A 25658-nucleotide genomic window follows, 5' to 3' on the forward strand; every position below is an offset into this window, starting at 1 on the left:
CTAAATGGGGTTAAGTGGCTTGCCCAAGGCCACATGGCTAGGTAATTATTAAGTGTCTGAGGCTGGATTTGAACTCAGGTGCTACTGACTCCAGGGCAGGTGCTCTATCCACTACTCCACCTAGCCACCCCGTAAACAAATTTGGTAAAAAGAACTGCTTTCATTCTGGTGAATAATCCCACAGCATTTTTTTCAGGGCGAGGATGCATTGGTTATTCTTTTTGAATAAATACCCGTAGCACTCGCTCTCGGATCTGTTTAGTCCTAACTCCATAAATGACAGGATTAAGGGCTGGTGGGATGACCACATAAAGATTGGCCAAGAGAATAAGATGTAGCGGGGGACATTTCGACCAAACCGATGGGTCATGAAGGAGAAAAATGCAGGTATATAGAAAGCCAGTATGACACAAACATGGGAGCCACAAGTACTCAGGGCCTTCAGTCGTGCATCCCGGGAGGGGAGGCGGAAGACAGCTCGGAGTATCTGAACATAGGAAAGACCAATGAGAATCAAATCAAAGATAAGGGCAGCAATAGTGAATAAACCATAGATTATGTTTATCCGAATGCTAGCACAAGCCAGAAGAGCAATTCCCATATGCTCACAGTAGGTGTGGGCAATGACATAGTGTCCACAGAACGGTAACCTTTTAAGAAGGAAGGAGAAAGGGAGGACAAGAAGAACTGGCCTCCCAACAACCACTGAAGCCATGACAGCCACTACCTTGTTGGTGAGTATTGTGGTGTATCTCAGTGGGTAGCAGATAGCCACAAAACGGTCAATGGCCATGGCTAACAACACAACTGACTCCATACCAGTACAGGTGTGAATGAAGAACATTTGGATGAGGCATCCTTCAAAGCTGATTTCCCTGAGGTTGAACCAGAAGACGCTCAGCATCTTGGGGATGGTAGATGAGGCTAGTCCTAGGTCAATAAAGGATACAAGTGCCACGAAATAAAACATTGGTTGGTGAAGACTGTCCTGTCTTGATCACAAACATATTGATGATGTTGCCCAAAACTTCAGTCAGATATATGATGCCAAAAGGGAATGCAATCCAGATATGGTAAGCTTCAAGCCTTGGTATCTCAAGCAGTAGGAAAAAGAAGAGAGCTGGTTTCATTATAAGATAACATCCTGACCAAGGGTCATGGCAGATGACTGATGCACCACAATTTTTCACAGTCCTGACATGAAGCAAATAGAAGGTATGATCCACACTGTACCTAATCAATTCCATTTGGAGATTACTGACATCTCAAGTCATTTGAAATGAATATTTCTGGGGGATCTAGAAGACTTGGGTAAGTCTTAGGGACCCAGGCAATTTTGGTCACTAGTTCAATGAAGGAATTGTTACCAATTTTTGTATCATGAATTCTTTGGGCAGTCTGATGAGAACTATTTTCCAAATAATTATTAATTATGTAAAATAAAACACATAGGATTGCCAAAAGGAAACAGATTACATTAAAATATAGTTATCAGTCTTAATTTTTAAGTGTTCAGATGCCCAGATAAAGAATACCTAGTGTAATAGAGATTGTGTTTGCCAAGGGTTGATGACTTTGGTTTGCTTCACTAATTTGATGGGAATCTGGGGAATATAATATCTACAATTCTTGAAACATATATGATGTCTGTAATAAAAACCAATTTCTTCCTTTGATAAGTTTCCCTAATCAATTAATGGCCCTATCTGTTTTAATATATAAGTTCATTCATTTTAACATCTATTTGAAGGGATCCTCATCTACAGTACTCCCAGCCAATGGTCATCACCTTTTCTTTTATCTAATTTCAGGGTTTAGCAATTTTTTATCTCAGAAGACAATCAATTCTCTTTTTACACAGTGATAATTGTAAAAAATAATTCTTTTCAATCCCAAAATAAAATTTCCTTTTCATTAACTCCTACTTATGGGTGCAGTCCTGTTGTCTAGAACCAATATTCCTTATTCTCTTTTGAAGATAAAACTTTTCATTCATTTTAAGACAATTTTCATGTAATCCTGAGTCTTCTATAATTTAAACATTTCTATCATCTGTCTATTACATAAGTAGACAATAACTATTACTTTGTTGGCTGACTGCAAGTGATCTTTGCACATTTTACATACCCTCTTCTTCTGGAGATCCTCTTTTTTTTTTTTTTGGTTGGTTCTCTAAGAAGTCCACCCAGTTCACAAGAGCATTCATTCCTCTCCAGGCTGCATTTTCTCTACAATATCTCCACCCTGTCTGTATGTGTTCAATCCAAACCACCCATCCTTTATCAATTTCCCTTTATGTGTTGACTTTTCCAGTTCAAATATATGAGTCTTGAATTCAGAGATTCTCTTTGACCAGTCAAAGTCTTAATAAATGTTTGTTGACTTTGCATTGCAAAGGACAAAACCATGGACCCCAGGTCCTTCAGCATCCTTATAACTACCTTTTTAAAATTTTCTTTTCTTTGTGAATGTGCTTTCAAAAATGTTTTCTACAGGATTGATCATATTTCTTCAAAAGTGGTCTAATCAGGACAAAGTAAAGGAGATGATTATCTACATCAGTTTGGACTATATAAGTCATTTAATATAGCTTTGTTTCTGGGACATAGGATGAAAGAGAAGACATAAAACATTATCTTCAATGGGTGAAGAATATAAAGGAGAGTGCAGAAAGAAGAAAACTGTGTGATCTTAAAATGGAAGAGAAAATAGGGTGTCTATTTACCTCAATTCTTCATCACCTCTGTGATTTAGGAAAGGAAATGGCCCAGTGGAATGAGGAGTAGAGGAGCTGGGTTTAAATTTCACTATTTGTGTGACTTTGCATAAATCCTTTTACATTTCTGGGTCATACAGATTTATATTTCTTAAAATTAATACATATATATATATATATATATATGTTCTAAAAGAGCGAAGTGAAAGTCTTAAATTTGGGTTCAAAAATCAATTTCATAAATATAACATTGGTGAAGCATATCTAGGCAACAATTTGTCTGAAAAAGTGAGATTTTAATGGAAAAGACCTGTATTTAATTCAACAAGTGATACAGTGACTACAAAAGCTAAAATGATTTTAAGATGCATTATGAGAGTCATAGTATTCAGTAAAAGAAAGGTGATAGAAACTGTTTTCTTCAGTCATATCATCTCTGGAATACCTCCAATTATTGAAACAATATATGTTAAAGACTTTGATGAGCTGCTTAGTATCCAGTGGAATTTCAGAATGCAATCAGGACATGAATTTATGACATATGAAAAGGATATTTTTACTTGGAAGAATTATGAAAAGACTCATCAGATATGTTATAATGGACTATTTCCTAATCAATAGAAGTATCTAAAATTGGAAGACGCTATCTCAGAAATGAATGGATTTCTCTTTGTCAAAGGTAGTCTATATCTATCTTCTGAGGTCTCTTCTAATTTTAAATTTTAGTGATCCTGTTAAATTTAATGGGTATCATTAGAATTTCTAAAACCCTTTTCAATGGGAGTATTTATATGGAGAAAGAAGAAGCATTTATATAACTCCTACTATGTGACAGTTTTTGGGCTAAACAAAATACAAGTTTTATCTCATTTGATCCACACAACCACTTTGCAAATTAAGTACTGTTAATATGCCCATTTTGCAGTTGATGAAACTCAGGCAAATGAAAAAATTAATGAGATCTGTCCAAAGTCACATGGCTAGTGTCTGAGGCCTTATATGAAGTCAGTTCTTCCTGACTCCAAGTCCAGTGCTCTATTATACCACATAACTGCTAGCAGAGGTTAGATAAAATCATGGCAGGAAGGCTATAGAAGGTGTTATTTTCTTGGATGAAAGCTTTTGCCAGTAACTTTTCAAGGCCAATCTAGCTTTTAAGATTTAGGGATTCTAAGCAGAATTTTAAGAAAAAAGTTGGTAACCCACGAGAAACTAGAAGAAAAATATAATTAGGTCCTTGTTTTTATACATCCTTTAATCTTGCTCTAAATTTTAACTTTTCTTTTTAAACTGTGCTAAGAATCATTAAATAACTCTATTCATGTCAGATGGCACTTTTTGCAACTTCTGTTTTTAAAGAATTACCCTAGCCACCATCAGTGACTTATTCAGGCTCACATAGTTCATATTGGTCAGAGGCTGAACAATTATCTTTTCCCAACTCTGAATTTAGTTCTATCTAGTAAATAAAATTAAATCTCTAATAATTTTTATTTTCTTCAATTTCAGGACCATGCTTCATGGTCTCCAGTTCTTTCTTTACCCTCCTTATTCACCTCCTGGCAATCCTGAATGTCAATGTCTTTCCTAATATGTATTGATCCAAAGTAAATATGTAAATACAAATATTATCATACCAAGACATAATATAAAGGGAGCATTTTCTAACTCATTCTTTTTAAAAGAAGCATCATAAAAACATTTGGGAAACAAACAAACAAAAAACTATCGCATGGTGTTTTAAAGTCTCTGTAGTATCTTTATCTCAACTTTGTCTTTGAATACTGGTCCAAGGTTGGTATTGCAGTTTTTACTAGCCCTGTTATATGAATGGGTTTACTGAAAGTAAGAGTTTATATGACTTTCCCAGATTACTAAGAGACTTCAGAGGAATTTGGAACTATATCTTTCTAATTCACACCCAGGAATCTATCCACTATGCCTGATTGTCACTTAATATTTTTTTGTCAATGTATTTTAATATATTTCAGTTTTAATAAGCAGATTCTATTTTAGAAAAATTAATTGGAAAACAGATCTTTATATCAAGTTAACTCCATGGTTGATGCTCTATCCATGGTAACATCTAGGTGACCTTAGTCTTTATATCAGTTCTTCATTTTACTCACATAAACATAAAGGTATAGTCCAGTTGGCCCACACAAAGAAAAATAAGTAATCATTGCTCACTTGGAAGCAGGCAAAAGAACTGAAGACATAGATATCAGAAAGAAATTACTTCCATAATATTACTCTTGCAAAAATAAACTTATTTAGTGTATTTTTTCAGGGTCACATAGAAGAACTGTATGAGCAATTGTATGTCATCAGAAGAAGGGAAAACAGTCATTATTACTGCTTTCAAATAATTCCCACCAAGGGGACTAAGAAGAGAAAGATGTTGAACATGTAAAGTAAAATTCCGGACATGGGTGGAACATCTGTATGTGGACCTGATACACTGGATCCTCTGGTGAAAAAAAAAAGGAGAAAGAGCAAATGTGCAAAAACCATATCTGAGAGGGAGGGAGATATGCTTAACAGCTCTGTGAGACACCTATTCAGATCAATGAATCATGGAGATTTCTAAAGACTAGAGAATTATCAAAAAATGTCAATACGGGAGAACATACCTTGAGGTCAGAACATACCTTCTGTATAAGAAATTAAGATTAATTAATTAATTAAGAAAATAAAATTCTTATATGAGTAAGTTCACTTGAGCCTGTATGAGAACATGTCCTTCCCCCCGGAACATGTCCTATGTGATTTGACCACATTCTTAGAGGCCCAGGAACTAGCCATTCCTTGGAACATAAACAGTACTGAAAAGAACTGGCTATTTTCACAGTACTGACCTTAATTATGTTGTTTCTTGCGGCCCCATATGACTTCTTCCTAACATCATAACACTTACTGACTTCCTACATTCATGATAAGAATTCTGGTATCCTTTGCAATTGAATTTGGCAACAAACCTTTGTTCTCCCCCTAATAAATATCCTAAGACTCCAATCATTCATTACGATGATGATGAAGAAGAAGGAAGAGAAGCAGAAGAAGCAGAAGAAAAGGAATCTCACACATAGAGAAGACATTCTGCCTAGTGCTCCCCCAAATTGGTGATGTTTTCTTTAATCTTTCTCTTCTATTAATAATCCTTTTATATATATATATATACGTATATATATATACATATATATATCTTATTTACTGTACTGAATATTATTTTAAGCAATCTATTCCTTGCATTATTAAAATACTTTCATTTTCAACTGCCTGAGAGTGTCATTTACAGGAAGGAATCTGAACCTCATTAAAATCACAATACACCTTCCCTATCCCTGAAATATATCCCTTTCACTACTCTGTCTCATAGAATGCCTAACTTTCTTTGGCCTTTCTTGATCCATCAGTAGTTATTTGAACTTTCTTTCATTGGAAATTATTATATACTATTTGTATAAGCATTTTTCATTTAATTAATTGTATTCATTTTGTTTCCTTCCTTACCCTCAACTGAAAATAAGCTCCTTGAGGGTAGGATTATTTAGTTTGTTCTCATATCCCTAATAATTATTTTAATGCCTGGTGTAAATTAATCACTTAATTTTTAAATTGAATTAAATTCTCTTTTCTTTAAAACATATTTTCCTTTCTTTTATTGGCAACCCCTGGTTTTCTTTTTGGAACAAGTTTGTTTTCCTTACCCAGTGTAAGTCACTGAACACTCTTTTTCCTTGAATTTGTCCCCTTTCCTGTGCATCATCTATTGTAATAATGCACATGACTATGGAAAGGGTAGTTTGGTTTAGTACAAAGAAGTGGGAGATAAGGCACCTAGAATCTCTGCTTAGATTTCATACAAACATGCTATACTTAAAAAGTGATCCCATATTTCGTGAAGTCATCTTTAAGTTTTACTCATTTGTAAAATGAAGGGGTTGAATGAAATATTTATTTTTATCATGAGCACTATTCATTAACCCACCTCCCTGTTCCATGTAACTATATAGAATTAAATACTGAGTTTGGATTTTTCCTCCATGTCCATAGTTGAACACTATGCATTCCTTAAATTTAGCTACCCATGAGACCAAAAGTTTTATCAAGTAAAACAAATGAACGTATCCATTGTGCATTACTAAATAGGTATGACTCATTCTAGACCACCAGCCCATTAAATTTTGATAACAAGTTATTTTACTTTAGATGTTTGAAGGCCTATTTGGTCATATTTGATAACTATTAATATCATAATTTAAAAATTTGCATTAAAAGATAACTTCATTTCTTTTATCTTCTAAAATTTCATGAGCAGGTACACTATTAGTGAATTTCATATGCAGTATTATTATCATCATCATTACTATGCATATCAGGTAATAGCTGAAAAGTCATATTATGGGATGAATTCAACTATTTTCTGCTTCTATATTTCTTCATAATTGTTATAGTACTAGTAAGGTTAGCGGCTTTGGCTTCTCCAGGAGGAACAAATTTTTTTTCTAATATATCAAAGAGTGAGAGAGAGAGAGAGAGAAGAGAGCAACAAAAAAAGAGAGGATAGGGAGGAGAAAGTAAATTAAGTAGTAGCTGGGTTATATGAGAAAGATCTTTTTCAGGAGACTAGGTTATAGAATCTAAACTTTTTTCTAAGCATTAATCAGAAACAGATTGAAAGTAGAAAGAGAAAAGAGACTTTTTGGTGAAAATGACTGGAAAGGAGAAGCATGTAAAATCGATATTCTCTAAATTAGCTCTCTCTCTTGATCTGTGTCAAGTTGGTCTTTATTATTATTATTATTATTATTTTGTGATTGTAATTGCTTTACTGGGATTGATCTGATTAGCCTTGATAGTGTTCCTAGTTTGTCTTGAAGTAATTTCACTTCACTGTAAATAAATAAATAACACGAGAGTTTGTCACAATAAAAATTGACTCCAGTTTCCTGTTGAAGATACTCCCAATAAACCTGCTATCTCAGATGCTGTAGGTATTCTCATTCCCATTTTACAGATGAGGACAATTTAACTGAGAAATTAAATGACTTGTCCAGAATCACACATCTAGGAAGTGTGTGCAACAGGGAAGCCAAAACAATGAATGAAGTTTATTCATGGAGAACATATCCCAGACTAAACAGAATGTTATTATCCATTAAACTGCCCCTATGTGGGCTCTGCAGTATTCCACACTCTTTTCCTTGGAGTAAACTCACTGACTTTAGCTGAGGTCCAAGATCCTTTCTTATAGATTGGGCACTGTATGTCCCACACGATATTTTTTTTTAATTTTTATTAAAGATATTATTTGAGTTTTACAGTTTTCCCCCAATCTTGCTTCCCTCCCCCCACCCCCACCCCCACCCCACAGATAGCACTCTGTCAGTCTTTACTTTGCTTCCATGTTGTACCTCGATCCAAATTGGGTGTGATGAAAGAGAAATCATATCCTTAAAGAGAACAGAATTCTCAGAGGTAACCAGATCAAACCATAAGACATCGTTTTTTTGTTTTTTTTTTCTGAATTAAAGGGAATAGTCCTTGTACTTTGTTCAAACTCCACAGCTCCTTATCTGGATACAGATGGTACTCTCCTTTGCAGACAGCCCAAAATTGTTCCCAATTGTTGCGCTGATGGAATGAGCAAGTCCTTCAAGGTTGAACATCACTCCCATGTTGCTGTTAGGGTGTACAGTATGTTTCTGGTTCTGCTCATCTCACTCAGCATCAGTTCATGCAAATCCCTCCAGGTTTCCCTGAAATCCCATCCCTCCTGGTTTCTAATAGAACAATAGTGTTCCATGACATACATATACCACAGTTTGCTAAACCATTCCCCAATTGAAGGACATTTACTGGATTTCCAATTCTTTGCCACCACAAACAGGGCTGCTATAAATATTTTTGTACAAGTAATGTTTTTACCCTTTTTCCTCATCTCTTCAGGGTATAGACCTAGTAGTGGTACTGCTGGGTCAAAGGGTATGCACATTTTTGTTGCCCTTTGGGCATAGTTCCAAATAGCTCTCCAGAAGGGTTGGATGAGTTCACAGCTCCACCAACAGTGTAATGGTGTCCCAGATTTCCCACATCCCTTCCAACAATGATCATTATTCTTCCTGGTCATACTGGCCAATCTGAGAGGTGTGAGGTGGTACCTCAGTGAAGTTTTAATTTGCATTTCTCCAATAATTAATGATTTAGAGCATTTTTTCATATGGCTATGAATTGCTTTGATCTCCTCATCTGTAAATTGCCTTTGCATATCCTTTGACCATTTGTCAATTGGGGAATGGCTTTTTGTTTTAAAAATATGACTCAGTTCTCTGTATATTTTAGAAATGACTCCTTTGTCAGAATCATTAGTTGTAAAGATTGTTTCCCAATTTACTACTTTTCTTTTGATCTTGATTACATTGGTTTTATCTGTGCAAAACCTTTTTAATTTAATGTAATCAAAAACATCTAATTGGTTTTTAGTGATGTTCTCCAACTCTTCCTTAGTCATAAACTGTTCCCCTTTCCATAGATCTGACAAGTAGACTAGTCCTTGATCTTCTAATTTGCTTTTAGTATTGTTTTTTATGTCTATGTCCTGTAACCATTTGGATCTTATCTTGGTAAAGGGTGTGAGGTGTTGGACTAATCTAAGTTTCTTCCATACTAACTTCCAATTATCCCAGCAGTTTTTATCAGAGGGAGTTTTTATCCTGGTGGCCTGACTCTTTGGGTTTATCAAACAGCAGATTACTATAATCCTCTCCTGCTTTTACACCTAGTCTATTCCACTGGTCCACCACTCTATTTCTTAGCCAATACCAAACAGTTTTGATGACTGATGCTTTATAATATAATTTTAGATCGGGTAGTGCTAAGCCACCTTCATTTGCATTTTTTTCATTAAGCTCCTGGCAATTCTTGACTATTTATTTCTCCATATGAATTTACTTACAATTTTTTCTAGCTCATTAAAGTAATTTTTTGGAATTTTGATTGGTAGGGCACTAAACAGATAGTTTAGTTTTGGTAGAATTGTCATTTTCATTATATTAGCTCTACCTATCCATGAGCAGTTGATATTTGCCCAGTTATTTAAATCTGATTTAATTTGTGTGAGAAGTGTTTTATAATTGTTTTCAAAAAGGTTCTGAGTCTGTCTTGGCAAATAGACTCCCAAGTATTTTACACTGTCTGAGGTTGCTTTGAATGGAATTTCCCTTTCTAGCTCTTCCTGCTGTTTCTTACTAGTCATATATAGGAAATTTGAGGATTTATGGGGGTTTATTTTATAACCTGCCACTTTGCTAAAATTGCTAATTCTTTCCAGTAGTTTTTTAGTTGCTATCTTGGGATTCTCTAGGTAGACCATCATGTCATCTGCGAATAGTGAGAGTTTTGTCTCTTCCTTCCCAATTCTAATTCCTTTAATTTCTTTTTCTTCTCTAATTGCTGATGCTAACATTTCTAATACAATATTGAATAGTAGTGATGATAATGGGCACCCTTGTTTAACTCCTGATCTTATTGGGGATGCCTCTAGCCTCTCCCCATTGAGTATAATGCTTGTTGATGGTTTCAGATAGATACTGCTAATTATTTTAAGGAACACTCCATTTATTCCTACACTCTCTAGTGTTTTTAATAGCAATGGATGCTGTATTTTGTCAAAAGCTTTTTCAGCATCTATTGATATGATCATATGGTTTCTGATAGGTTTGTTATTGATATAATTGAGTATACTAACAGTTTTCCTGGATTTCCTGCATTCCTGGAATAAATCCTACTTGATCATAATGTATTATCCTAGTGATGACTTGTTGTAGTCATTTTTTATTTTTATTTTATTTAGGATTTTTGCATCTATATTCATCAGTGAAATAGGTCTATAATTTTCTTTCTCTGTTTTAACTCTTCTTGGTTTAGGTAGCAGTACCATATTGGTTTCATAGAAAGAGTTAGGCAGAATTCCATCTTTCCCTATTTTTCCAAAGAGTTTATATAGGATTGGAACCAATTGTTCCTCAAATGTTTGGTAGAATTCACTTGTGAATCTATCAGGCCCTGGAGATTTTTTTTAGGGGGTTCACTAATGGCTTGTTAAATTTCTTTTTTCTGAGATAGGGTTGTTCAGGTATTTAATCTCTTCTTCATTTATCCTGGGCAACTTATATTTTTGTATATTTTCATCCATTTCACTTAGATTATCAAATTTATTGGCTTAAAGTTGGCCAAAATAATTTCGAATTATTACTTTAATTTCCTCCTCATTGGGGGTGAGTTCACCTTTTTCATTTATAATACTAGCAATTTGGTTTTCTTCTTTCTTTTTTTTTAATCAAATTGACCAGAGGTTTATCAATTTTATTGGTTTTTTCATAATACCAACTTTTGGTTTTATTTATTAATTCAATAGTTTTTTTGCTTTCAATTTTATTAATTTCTCCTTTGATTTTTAAAATTTCTAATTTGGTATTTGATTGGGGATTTTTGATTTGTTCTTTCTCTAATTTTTTTTAGTTGCATGTTTAGTTCATTGCGTTCCTCTTTCTCCAATTTATTCGTATAAGCATTTACAGCTATAATATATCCCCTGAGAGTTGCTTTGAATGAATTCCATAGGTTTTGGTATGTTGTTTCATTATCATTATCTAGGATAAAATGGTTAATTCTTTCTATAATTTGTTTTTTGGTCCACTCATTTTTTAAGATGAGGTTATTCAGTTTCCAATTTGCTCTGGGTCTATATCTCCTTGGCCCAGTATTGCATATGACTTTTATTGCATTGTGATATGAGAAAGATGTATTCACTATTTCTGCCTTTCTGCAGTTGATCATTAGGTTTTTATGTCCTAGTACATGGTCAATTTTTGTATAAGTTCCATGTACTGCAGAGAAAAAACGTATATTCCTTCCTATCCCCATTCAGTTTCCTCCATAAGTCTACCATATCTAATTTTTCTAACAATCTATTTATCTCCCTAATTTCTTTCTTGTTTGTTTTATGATTTGATTTATCTAGATCTGATAGAGGGAGGTTGAGGTCTCCTACTAGTAGAGTTTTGCTGTCTATTTCTTCCTGTAATTCTTTCAGCTTCTCCTCTAAGAATTTGGGTGCTGTCCCACTGGGTGCATATATACATTCAATATTGAAATGACTTTATTGTCTATGGTACCTTTTAGGAGGGTAAAGTTTCCTTCCTTATCTCTTTTAATGCTATCTATTTTTGCTGCTGCTTTGTCTGAGATAAGGATTGCTACCCCAGCTTTTTTTTACTTCAGCTGAAGCAAAATATATTTTGCTCCAACCTTTTACCTTTACTCTATAAGTATCTCTCTGCTTCAAATGAGTTTCTTGTAAGCAGCATATTGTTGGATTCCGGTTTTTAATGCACTCTGCTATTTGTTTACGTTTTAAGGGAGAGTTCATCCCATTCACATTCAAGGTTTTGATTACTAATTCTTTATTGCCCTCTGTGCTATCTTCCCTCTGTTTGCATTTTTCCCCCTTCCCCCCCCTTTTTATCCATATCCCAGTATTTTGTTTTTGAATACCACCCCCTTCAGTGTGTTTGCCCTCCTATGTCACACCCTCCCCTTTCTTTTCCTCTTTCCTGTTCCCTTCCCTTCCTTTGGCTATTTCCCCTTATTTCCTCCACTCCCCTTCCCTTTCTCTGTCCCCCCCTCCCCTTTTCCCCTTTTACTTCTTAAACGGTTAGATGTTCTATAAGTTAACTGAGTATGTGTAGGTTGACTTTAAGCCAAGTGTGATGAGAAGAAGATTCAGGTGTTTCTCCTCTACTCCCTTCTTCCTCTCTATTACCATAGGTTTTTTGTACCTCTTTTTAGATCATTCTATCTAAGTCATAGAAAATTCTGAGTGTTTGTCCTTTCTAGTTCAGTATATTCTGTTGAATAGAGTCCAAATACCTGAGAGTTATTAGAGTCTTTCTCCCCAGTGGAGTTAAAGCCAGTTATATCCCATTAGATATCAGTCTCATGGATAGGTCATGGATGCCCATCATTTCTGGCTAGTTATATTCTCTCTGTTAGAGTTACATTTCTCAGGATTTATGAGTCTCTACGCCCCCCCCCCCCCCCATGCTGGGATATAGCCAGTTTCAACTTGCTGGATTGCATTTTTTTTCCTTTTACTGCCCTCCCCCTTTTTTTTACCTTTTCATGTGTCTCTTGAACCTCCTGTTTGATATCCAAATTTTCTGTTTAGCTCTGGTCTTTTCATCAGAAATTTTTGGAATTTTTCCATTTTGTTAAATGTCCATCTTTTTCCCTGGAAGAGAAGGCTCAGCTTTGTAGGAAAGTAGACTCTTGGCTGCATTCCAAGCTCCCATGCTCTTCGAAATATCTCGTTTCAGGCCCTTCGATCCCTTAAAGTTGATGCAGCCAGGTCCTGTGTGATCCTTACTGTGGCTCCTTGATATTTAAATTGTTTCTTTCTGGCTGCTTGCAGGATTTTCTCTTTTATCTGATAGTTCTGGAGTTTGGCCACAACATTACTTGGTGTTTTCCTTTTAGGATCTTTTTCTGGGGGGGATCAATGTACTCTTTCAATAACGACTTTGCCCTCCGATTCCATGATGTAAGGGCAGTTTTCCATCACTAGATCCTGTAATATTAAGTCCAGGCTTTTTTTCTCTTCAATGTTTTCAGGAAGTCCTATAATTTTCAGGTTTCCCCTTCTCGATCTATTCTCAAGGTCAGTGGTTTTGTTGATGATGTATTTCACATTTGCTTCTATTTTTTCTATTTTTTGATTTTGTTTAACTGACTCTTGCTGTCTCGTGGAGTCATTAGTTTCTGTAGACTCCATTATTTTTTGGGGGGGAGGAGTTTTCTTCATTAACATTTTCCAATTGGTCAATTCTTCTTTTGAAAGAGCTTTCCATTTGACCAATTGAGGTTTTGAGAGAATTAATTTCTTTTTGCATTTGCTCATCTGAGGATGAGAGAATTGTTCTCATTTTGTAATTGTCCAATTCTACTTTCTAAGGTTTTGTTTTCTTGTTGCAAGGTATTAATTGTCTCTCCCAAATTTTCCAGTTGATTTTTAAACTCCTTCCTTATTTCTTCAAGGAAGTCTTTAAGTGCTGTAGACCAGATTGTATTCTCCTCAGATGTTCCATGTCTCTCTGGGTTGGGGTCTTTCCCTTCCAGGAATTTTTCTATGGATCCACCTTTCTGCTGACCCTTCTTCATTATGCTAACACCTTGAGTTAGGTGGGGCTGGTTCATCTGAGCTTGGGATAGCTAAAAGCTTTACTGAGTGCAGTTTCTCTGGCTGGCCAGTCGGAGGTGCTGGTTGCTTTCTCTGGGGTGTCTGTGACCTTGGTTGTGAGGCCTTCTCCCTTTGCTTGAGGGAGGGAATTGGAGCTATTGAATTCTTTTGCCTTCAATCAATGGTGGGCTTTACCCTGGCCTGAGGTGATTCCTCAGCTGGGCTGGTTCTTTTGCTCACACACCTGGGCCTGAGGCAGAAATAATTTGCATTTGTTTGGGAGGAGGCCTCAGTGCAATGGAGGCGTGGGCTCAGAATTTCTCAGACCAGAGGAGCCCAGGGATGATGTCTGGAGCTCTCCTGCACCAGACCTCTCCCAGCAGCCCCTTCCCCAAGCTCCAGGGGTGCTGCACCAACACCAGCGCCTCTGCTTCCCCATGGACCCAAGCCCCCATCGTCTAGCCCCACCGCTGATCCAGCAGGTCTGGCTCTCGGGCCCTCCTGGTTCCGATTCAGCTGTTAGTCTGGCTGGTCTTCCCTGGGAGCTCAGACTCATCTGCAGGTACTCAGCCAAGGCTGCTGCAGGAGACAAATCCTGAGGTAGATTTTCCTCTCCTGGCTTTTCTTTCTGGGTTTCCTGGTTCGGATTTCTTTTAAGAGGTTTGTTTCATGTGATAGATGGGGAAGAGATCAGGAGACTTTAGAACTGTGCCTCTTTTCTCTCCACCATCTTCCCCACTCAATATTTGCCTGAGCTTTTCCTGACCTTTCTTTCCTAAGTTTTGCTAGCCTTGCTGACCCTTGGGGATCGGACTCCATATTGTGGAATCACCAGTGACTGGTTAGATCTGACAGCCTTTGAGGGTCATTATGTCAGAGCTCTGAGACCTTTAAAAATGAATTTGGGCACAAACTCATAGGATTTCGCACAAGTCACCCACAAGGGAGAAGGTTTCTGAAGTTGTTGAAATCTTTCCGTCTCCATAGCCATAACCCCAAGGAGTTTCATTTTCCTGGTCATTCATCTTAATCCTTTACTTTCCACATTCTTACAATCTCCACCTGGAAGTGATTTTATACTTCCATGTAGCAATTGATGGAAGATATCATTGAAAATTATTTACACACTGGGAATGGGGAAATAAAACTATAAAGGCCAGAATACTTTTTTTCTTCTTTTGCGCTTTTCAGTAAAGTGAGTAGTTGCTTATTTGTATGGTCTGTAGAGATCTGGGCCCTCCCAGAATCAGGAACTTTTTACAGGTTGATTCTTGGTAAAGACTGCCAGGCAGCAACTTCATTGAGCTACCCCTTCTATCTTACCTGGTTCATCTTTTGACTAATTTTCAATATCCAAGTGAACTTTCCAGGGACAGAGTCCAGTGTGTGGATAGTAACAGGGATTCATCTATTAAGAATGTAGAAGCATTTCTGGCATCTCCCTTAGGGGTTAGACTATGACTTGGACTAGGGGACAGTTTATTATTGGTCTAGATTGTTTTAATGTCTTAATGTCCTTATTGTCTGGAAATGTGACTTGAAATCTTGCTGTCTGAGATTGAGTCTGTGTGTCTTAACTACTCTGTCTCAGATAAATCTCTAAGGTTAGGCATAATAGATGATGATATATCAACAATGGTAGATAGAATTTCTTCACCCGGGATTTCCTCTAATAATTAAATAAAAATATCTGGTGTCTAGGCCTAACCTATTGATGATTTTGGCACTAGAACTAGGGATCAGTTTTATTAAAATTAAGATTTTTCTTTGACTATTGTGTTTGCGATGAGGTGTTGGTCAGGATATGGTTTGCCATTAGGTGGACAATAATTCCAACTAACCTGGTTTAACCCAGTTCTCATTCACTCTCTGTCTACTCACCTGATGTCAGCAGCTAGTGATTATCCCAATGAGTGGAGGATTATCCTTCCTAAATTATCTCTTTATTGCCTATTTTTCAAGAAATCTATTCATCTATTCCCCCTATTAATTACAAATTCATAGTAACCAATAATAAACATTAAGGTTTTTTCCTAGGTTTTTGCAAGGCAATGGAGTTAAGTGGCTTGCCCAAGGCCACATGGCTAGGTAATTATTAAGTGTCTGAGACCAGATTTGAACCCAGATACCCCTGACTCCAGGGTTGGTGCTTTATCCACTGCCTCACCTAGCCACCCGAACATTAAGGTTTTACAAAGAACTTTACACCTATCTACTCATTTTATTCCTGAAAACAAGTCTGGGGGGTTTTTATTATCCCCATTTTACAGATGAGGAAACTAAGATTGGGACAATTAGATGGCACAGTGGATAGAGCACCAGACCTGGAGTCAGCAAGACATGAGATCAAATCTGGCCTCAGACATTTATTAAGTCCCTAGCTGAGTGACCCTGGGCAAATCACTTAACCCCATTGCCTTGCAACAAAAAGAAAAAAATATTTTTTTTAAATTTTAAAAATGATTTTATATTATCTTTTAGATCAAATTTTTGATAATTTTTTCTGCAACAGGAGCTATACATGTGTAGTCACACAAAAGATTTCAATAAGAGTCATACTGTGAAAGAATTTATTGATCACTCTGGAAAAATTAGAAAAATAAAGAAAATAAAAAGTATGCTTTAATCTGTATGCAGATATCATTAGTTCTTTCTCTGGGGATGGATGGCATTTTTCATCATAAGTCCATCAGAGTTGGCTTAAATCATTTTATTTCTAAAAACATTTCTAAAATCATTCACAATTGGTCTTCTTACTATATTTTTCTTATTGTGAACACAACATTTTTCGCTTTGAATCAACTCATGTAAATTTTTCCAAGTATTCTGATCATCATTTCTTATAGCAGAACAGTATTCCATAATAATCATGTACCACAACTTGTTAAACCATTCCCTAAGGCAGTTGACTTCCAATTCTTTGCCTCAAAAAAGAAACTGCTATAAATATTTTTTGTAAATATAGTTCCTTTTCCTACTCTATTGGGATATAGACCTAGTAATGATATTACTAGGGCAACAAGTATGTCTGATTTTATAGGCCTTTGGGCAAATTTCCTAACTAATCTACAGAACAGTTGAATCACATTTCTCCCAACAATGCATCAGTATCTCTTTTTCTCACATCCTTTCCAACATTTGTTACTTTTCTTTCCTGTCCTATTAGCAAATCTAATAGGTATTAGATAGCACTTCAGTATTATTTTAATATTCATTTCTCCTATTAATAATGAATTAGTGTTTCTTTTTCTTTGGTTATGAATTGCTTTGATTACTTCATCTGAAAATTGAAAATGACCTTTTGATCATTTATCAATTGGATAATGGCTCTTATTCTTACAAATTAAATTCATTTGTTATATTCTTGAGAAATGAATGCTTCAAGAAAATGATAAGCTTCAAATTTTTGTTACAGTTAGTACTGTTAACTGTATTTTCCTTCTTCTCCTGATTATTCTATTCTCTCTCTCTCTCTCCTATTACTTTACCCCTCCTTATAAGTGTTTTCCTCTGACTACCATCGCCCCAGGTCTTCTATCACTACTCACTTTTATCTTCCCTACTCTCATTTTCTTGTATGGGGAAAATAGTTTTCTATACTGAATGGAGTGTGTAAATTCTTCCCTCTTTGAGTCAATTCTGATAAGAGTAAGTTTGACTCACACCCTCTCACCTTTCCTCATTTTCCTTCAATTAAATAAGCTTTTTCTTCCCTCTTTTACCCAATTCCACCTCTCCCTTTCCCTTTCTCCTAGTGTATCATTTCTTTTAATTTCTTTTATTTTTATATATGTAATCACTTTATAATAAACTCACTCTTGTATTCTCTATCTACATTTAATACATTCTGCTCCAGCTTTTTACATTTGCTATGCTTGTATCTTTCTGCTTCAAATATGTTTCATGAAAACAACATACTGTAGGATTCTGTTCTTTAATTCACTCTACTATCTTATTCTTTTTTATGGTATAGTTTTATGTCAAAATGTAGTTTGCAAACAACATTTAGCTCATGGTGAGATTTGTATCCAAGCTCATGTTTGTTTACTAAATGTTTTAGTAAATGAAGCCAAGTTACCACAGAGTTCCCACTAAAATGGAAAGTCAAAATATATTGTTAATTTTGTCAATAAAAACTTTTTAAAGTAAGTTGGGACAGTTCTGGGATAGGTCTTGCCATTCACATTCATTGTTATGAATACTTACTCTCTGTTTTCCTTCTACCTTTTCTCTCCTTTCATCATTTCTCTCTTTACCAGAGTTTTGCTTCTGATCATTGCCTCTCTCAATCTACACTCCATTCCATTAGTCCCTCATCCCTTTCAATTTTCCTTTTCAATCGTATTTTTCTTCAGGAAAGATAGATTTCTTTACCCAGTTACATGTGTATTTTATTCCCCTTTTGACTTAAATCTGATGAAAATAAGGTTCAAAGAATGCATGCCTCCCTTCTTTCTTTTCTTCCACAGTAATACGTCTTTTGCCTATTTGGGCCATATAATTTCTCTCATTCTGCCTCCTCTTTTCCTCTTCCCCCACTACTATCTTTTTTCCCACCTTTTTGTATCATCACATCAGAATCAACTTATTCCCACACTCTTTCTTTATGTATCCCCCCCCCTTAACTGTATTAACTGTATTAGTAGAGATTTGGCCCATAATTAAAAGTACTATCTTCATGTGTAGTTTAAGCTTATTGAATAACATGGTTTTCTAAATTTCTTTAATATTTGCCTTACTATGCTTTGCATGTATCTTTTATTTGAAGATCATTTTCTTTTTGTTTAGCTCTGGTCTTTTTATCAGTATAATTTGAGAATACCCCATTTCATTGAATATCCATACTGAAAGAACATATTCAATTATGCTGGGCAGCTGATTCTTAATTGTAATCCAATGTTCTTTGCCTATTGGAATATAAGGCTCCAAGTTTTCTGAATCTATAATGAAGAAGCTACTAAAGCCTGTGTAATTGTGATTAAGACTTGACATTTGAATTATTTCTCTCTGACTCCTTGCACTATTTTCTCCTTGACCCGATAATTCTGAAATTTCACTACAATGTTCATTGAAGTTTTTATTTTGACATCACTTTCCAGATTTGATCTATGGGATCTTTGAACTATAATTTTACCCTCTGGTTTTTTGATATCAGGTTAGTTTTCCTTGATAATTTCTTGAGAGAGCTTGTCAAGGATCTTTTATTTTTTATTATCACCTTCAGACCATTCAATAATTCTTAAATTAATTTTTCTATACTTGTATTATAGGTCAGTTATATTTTTTTACTCAAAGAGGTATTTTATATTTTCTTTTTTTATTAATTTTCTTGATTTTTGTTGGCTCATTTTCAGTGTCTCATAGTCATTTAGCTTCCACATGTCCAGTTATACTTTTCAAGGAATTATTTTTCTCAGTTAGATTTTGTACCACCTTTACATTTGATCAAGTATACCTTTTAAAGATTCATTTTTTAGGTTTTTTTTTATTTTACCACTTGTTTTTTTTTTATTAGAGATTGCTTTCTTTAGTCAATTTTATCCTTTTTCCCGCATGTTGTTGGCTTGCTCACATACCTCCTATTTCTTTCCTCAATTTTTTTCTGCTTCTATTATTTGATTTTTTTAAAAATGATTTTCAAGCTCTTCTAAGAAGATACTTTGGATTTGAGATCCATTCATATTTCCCTTTGAGAATTCACATGTAGCCTTTTTCACATGGTCATCTTCTGAGTTTTTATTTGGATCTTCTCTGTTGCCATCTTAGCTTTTCATAGGCAAGTTTCATTTGTGTTTCTTTCCTTTTTATTAAAGTTAAGATTGATTCCTAGGGTGCAGAGGTGCTGTCACAGTTTTTTTGAGTTAATGCTTAGACTCCTGATCACTGACTTTCTGTTCTGAGTCCTGAAGTGCTGGCAGCTTGCCCACTATACTGGAGTGACCTGCTTAGTTGTAGCCATTATTCCCTGAGTTATAGGGCTGGAAGTTGCCTTATTTGCTGGAGCTGAAGGCCTCCCAGTTAACCTGTTGTACCACTGCTCTACTGAGACCCATCAATATAGGCACTTTAGTGCAACTATAATTATTTGTTCAACTCTTCATGCAATGTTTAATGCATAAGAGATAGTCAATAGAATTGTACAACTGAATTATTGAATTCATCAAAGGAAAAGATACTTTTCTTTGTCTCTTTGTCATTATAAATAAAGGAAATGTTTATGTAGGCAACACCTTTGTTCATTCTGCTCTTCTTTTTGCCAATTAAGTAAATTTCCATGCTCCATTACATAGCATTTCAGACGATCTACAACATGACATTCATACTAATTTTAGTAAATATTTTTCTGTCATAGTCACTTTAAATTCTATCCAAATTAGACAATATTTCTTCTAAATCTATCCTTTGCTTTTATGTCTCTATCCTTTTCCTCAGGTGATTAATGATGATACTCTCTTCATTTATTATCCATTGAAAAATACAGCTCAGAATCCAACTCACATGCTAACCTCTTTGAATGTATTTTGCAGCTATCCTTTACATTTATCTTGTATTATAGTTATATGTATTGTAGTTATATGGTTGCATCTAATAGTCTTTAGTAATGAAATGTAAGAAGATAGAAGAATCATAGTGTTTCCATATCTTTCAGAACCTGGAACAGGATTCTGTGCACAGCAGGCACTTGATAAATATTTGTTGTGTTTGCTTTTTAAACAAGATGAGGATTTATCTCTGGTAGATATAATCTATTGTTACTCACCAACTGTCAGCATCATGAGAAGAAAGTATTGCTGCCTTAACCTTCTGAACACTAACATGCTTGAAGATACTTATCAGCAGAGGGTGGCCATAGTTCAATTTCTCTTCTTCACCAATGAGATCAAAGGGCAGGATCATAAAGTGATTATTTTAAAATGATAAATTCTCTCCTTACAGATGTGAACAGTGTCATTCACTGCAATCTTTACACTGACCTACATAGAGCAATTGAGGGACATAAAAATAGATAGAACCCATATATGGCCAGGGGGCCTATGATGTTTGAACTCAGTTCATCAATCCCAGTCCATTCATCCACCTGGGTTTCCCTGGTCTAGAGTCTTTGCACATCTGCATCTCTATCCCCTTCTGCTCCATTTATGCTGTTGCCCTTGTGGGAAATGTGAGTATCCTCTTCATTAGGAAGACAGATTCCTCTCTCCATGAACCCATGTTCTATTTCCTTTCCATGCTGGCTATGACTGACCTTATTCTTTCCACATCAACTCTTCCTAAGATGCTTGGACTATTCTGGTTTCATGACCATGAGATTAACTTCCATGGCTGCCTCACTCAGATGTTCTTCATTCATGCATTTTCTGGAGTAGAGTCAGGGTTCCTGGTGGCCATGGCATTGGACCAATATGTGGACATCTGTAACCTACTGAGACACTCATCTATACTTACCAACACTGTGGTTGTCCAGATTGGTATGGTGGCACTCCTATGAAGCTTAATACTCATGACTGCCCATTCCTTCCTAGTGAGGAAGTGGCCATGCTGCCGGACCAATGTTGTTCCACACATTTACTGTGTGCACATGGCTATGCTAAAATTGGTCTGTCCTGATATCTCCATCAAAAGCGTCTACAGCTTGGCTGTCATCATTTTGATTATGGGCACAAATGTAGCATGCATCTCTCTATCCTTCAACCAGATACTTCGAGGAATATTTAGTCTCCCTTCCAAAGATGCACACTTAATAACACTCAGCACCTGCGGCTCACATGTCTGTGTTATCCTCACTTTTTATATCTCTCCCTTTTTCTCTTTCCTCATACATCTATTCAATTGGCAGATACCCTGCCACATTCACATTTTTAGGCAATATGTACTTGCTGCTGCCCCCTATGCTTAACCCCATAATCTACTGGGTCAGGACCAAACAGATCTAGGACCAAATTTTGCTTCCTTTCAAAACTAAGGCCATCTAAGAAACTTGAATATGAAAGTGAATATAGTTCAGCATCCATACCTTCTGCTAACCTGCACAAAGAAATTGTCAGTCAATAAATATTAGATGTCTAGGCACAATTTTTTGTGATTTACATTCCAAAATAAAAAGTATAAATCATTTTCTATTTTCAAGGAGCTTGTCTCTAATGTGGTATTCATCAAGTATTGAAACATAAATATAAGGTAAATAAATATAAATATGCCCAAAACAGTTGTCTACAAAGTAATTTGGTAAGGTTGTCACTGTTAATTAGGGATGTGAGATTTCTTGCAGCAGATGGCAGTGAAGTGTGTCTTAAAGGAAAAGTAGAGCAACATGATATATGCATTTGGAACTATCAATGCAAAGGCTCAAAAACTGGTGATAAGACCGAATGAAAAACAATGAAATTACTAGATCACAATGGGAAATAGTTAGTACAGAAACTGTCTCAAGGTCTGAATTCATTATTCTGGAGAAAGTTCTGATGAAATAGCACTATATATCTCTGATATAGCACAGACTAATCTCAGTTTAGGGGTAGGTGTATAGTAAGAATGAGTTCAAACCAGCCCATGAGTGAAGATTATTAAAATTTTACTGTCAACATTTACCCCTCAGAAATCCAAAACCACTATAATTAGACATTGGTTTGTTGTTTTGTTGATTGTCTAAAATTAAGAAAATGATGGAGAAAGCATTGAAATTTTAAGGACTGAGTATGTTTGTAAAATGAACTAATGACTCTTTTTTTTATGTAGAGGGAGGCAAGAATTTCTAAAAGCCTAAGGTAGAAGGATAGTGAAGATAATCATCAGTGTTAAAAGGAACTTCACCCTTCTAGTATTAACCATTGCTATATTTCCATAACCAACTATCTTCCATATAACTGTGAATATGTGTTGTCACTACTTCTTTTCTCTACCCTGTTTTTTTCTGATTTTAGGGGAATGAGTATACAAAGCAAAGAGAACCAGGTTTTATCCTTATGAGCTTTGAAAAAATCAGAAGATTGTTTAAAGTTCATCTCATCAACTGGAATTCATAGAAGCAGTCACCAAGTTCAGTAAGGAGCCAATCTAGCAGAGAATCTAACCAGCACCTTAGACACTATTGCTCCAAGGAGAAGAATGAATCATCCATTGACCAGAACAGACCCAGAAATGAATTTGCTGGCAGAAATATTTTGTAGTGGCTTGAACCCCTGTACCCTTGAGGTCAGAAGTGATATAGGAGAGTATTTTTCAACTGTGGGAAGCTCTTGTTCTACTGCATTAGTCAATGTTCTTTTACAACTACTAATTTATGCTATGTGATTATATTATAGAATATATATATATAATATTATTTTATCTATTTATTATATAATTGTATTATATAATATTGGGGAGATGTTAACAATTAAAAAAGGATAAATATACTAGTTCGGAACCTGTGAAATTACTCCCAGGTCTTCATTTTTACCTTAAAAATTCGAGGGGAGGCATAGGGAGACAAATGCTGGGGATTCAATCTGCTACTTAGAGTAAGATTTAGTGCAGTGTATCCAGACCCTACACAAAAACAATGTATGTGATATTTGTACTTTTAGCGCCCCCACACATACACATTTGCCTAGAGAGATAATATGTATTTTAACTCCTTTTCTTTGGAACCAAGATGAATCCCTTTGTTTTACAAGTAAAGACCGAGAAATTACACAAGATATCCAAATCCAGTGACTCCTTACTTAGCAATTTGTTCTGCCTCCTATTTTACCCTCTGGACCTTTGTACATATAGAAACTATGTTGTGGGTTTCATAGCCTTAACTCTTAACCTGGAACTCCTGCTTTAGGGGGGGTGTGGCTCTGTGCTATCTTGCCAGCACTCATTCTTTAGTTTATCTTTTTATGTTACATTTTTATGGTGCCCTCTTTTTGTTATCTCCCACATAGCACTTTCTTTCCATATTTCTCCTCCTGTGCTGCTTTTTAGGTCTACAAAAAAATGGTACTACTCGAAAAAGAATGTCAATCATGGAATGCCTATGGCAATAATCAGCAACGATATGTTTTTTAAAACACAATAATAATACAGACTTCCCTGATCAGCACTCTTCAATACATATACATATATATGTATATATATACATATATATATGTATATGTATCATTTTGCCATAGCAAAATGTCAGTTCCTCAAGGATTAAAGACAGCTTTGATTTGTATTTTTTATCAAATAATTAACCTAATTCTTGGTGCATTATAAATCTTCACTAAAGTTTTTTCATTCATTCATTCATTCATTCATTCATTCATTCATTTATTCATTAATTTATCCATTCATCCATTCATTCAAAAAGGTCCAGGAGAAGGGATTCAAATTATGATCTTTTCTTGCCAAGGTTCAAACTGTCTCTATTCATGTGCATTCAATATTGCCATCTTAAAAAGAATGTCTACAACATGCCAATTTGCTCAGGTGAAAAACAATCAAAATCTTGAGAAGACCTTGAAACAGGAATTAATACGGGTATTTATCTAGGAGAACAAGGAGAAATGGGCACAGAGTTCATAATAGGAAATTGATGATATTTAAAAGCCACCAGGACTTTATGCTATAGACATAGTTCACCAAGAATCAGCAAAACATTTTTGTTGTTGTTGTTTGTTTGTTTGTTTTTGCAGGGCAATGGGGTTAAGTGACTTGCCCAAGGTCACACAGGTAGGCATTTATTAAGTGTCTAAGGTTGGATTTGAACTCAGGTACTCCTGACTCCAGGGTTGGTGTTCTATCTACTGCACCAACTATCTGCCCTCAGCAAAACATTTTAAGGGTCTTTCATGCCACCATCGTGAATTATATGCTAAGATATATAACAGGACTACCAAATAGTAGAACATTTAGGCAGATTTAGAAGGGATTGAATGTTTCAATTCAAAGTGTATCCATTAATAAGTGAAATATCTTTCTATTAAAGAGTCCAGGCATTTGTGTTTGGTCTTATCCTGTTCAATTTTCAAATGACTGGAAGGATGATTTGGATAATTAATCCATTCCATAATAAAATCCAAAATATTTTGGCAAACTAGAATGATGAGCTGCAGTGAACAAGATAAAATAATAAATATGAGGGTCACAAACAGGGTTAAAAATCAGTTTCATTGACAGTTAAGTGATGCAGTGAATAGAGCACTAGCTCGGGAGTTAGGAAAGATCCCAGTTCAAATGTGACCTCAGATATTTAGTAAATGTCTACCTGTGTGACCTTGGGCAAGTCACTCTTAATCACTTTGCCTTAAATAAATAAAGAAATCAATCTCATAAATATAGCATGGAGGCATACCTAGCCAATGGACTGCTAGATGGTGGAATGGATAGAGTCAGACATCTTTATGAGTTCAAATCTGATTTAAGACTGCATCTTAAGGCTGCATCACTCTGGGGAATTCTCTTAATCCTGTTTATCTCAGTTTCTTTATGTTTAAAAATTATCCAGAGGAAAAACAAATGACAAACCATTCCAGTACCTTTGCCAAGAAAGATACAAATGTAATCATGAAGCTGTGGACATGACTGAAAAATAACTGAGCAACAAGAGCAAATATCTATACAATAGTTCTTGTGAAAATGATCTGGGGCTTAATGGACTGCAACTTTAATCTGAGTCTTGCATGGCATCCAACTGCCATTAAAATTCACATATGTTCAAAGTGAGGGAGAATATTCCATTATGATCCTATCCAA

The 25658-nt window shown here is 35.5% G+C and overlaps 2 pseudogenes; one reads left to right on the forward strand and one right to left on the reverse strand.

Moving 5' to 3' along the window:
- Window positions 1-212: 212 nt before the first annotated feature.
- LOC141489493 (olfactory receptor 52E4-like) lies at window positions 213-1143 on the reverse strand (annotated as a pseudogene).
- A 4001-nt stretch (window positions 1144-5144) lies between these two features.
- Window positions 5145-25658, forward strand: part of LOC141507664 (olfactory receptor 52R1-like) — a 44194-nt pseudogene continuing 23680 nt past the window's right edge.

Source organism: Macrotis lagotis, chromosome 1 (genome assembly GCF_037893015.1).
Source record: "Macrotis lagotis isolate mMagLag1 chromosome 1, bilby.v1.9.chrom.fasta, whole genome shotgun sequence".
Lineage (NCBI taxonomy): Eukaryota > Metazoa > Chordata > Mammalia > Peramelemorphia > Peramelidae > Macrotis > Macrotis lagotis.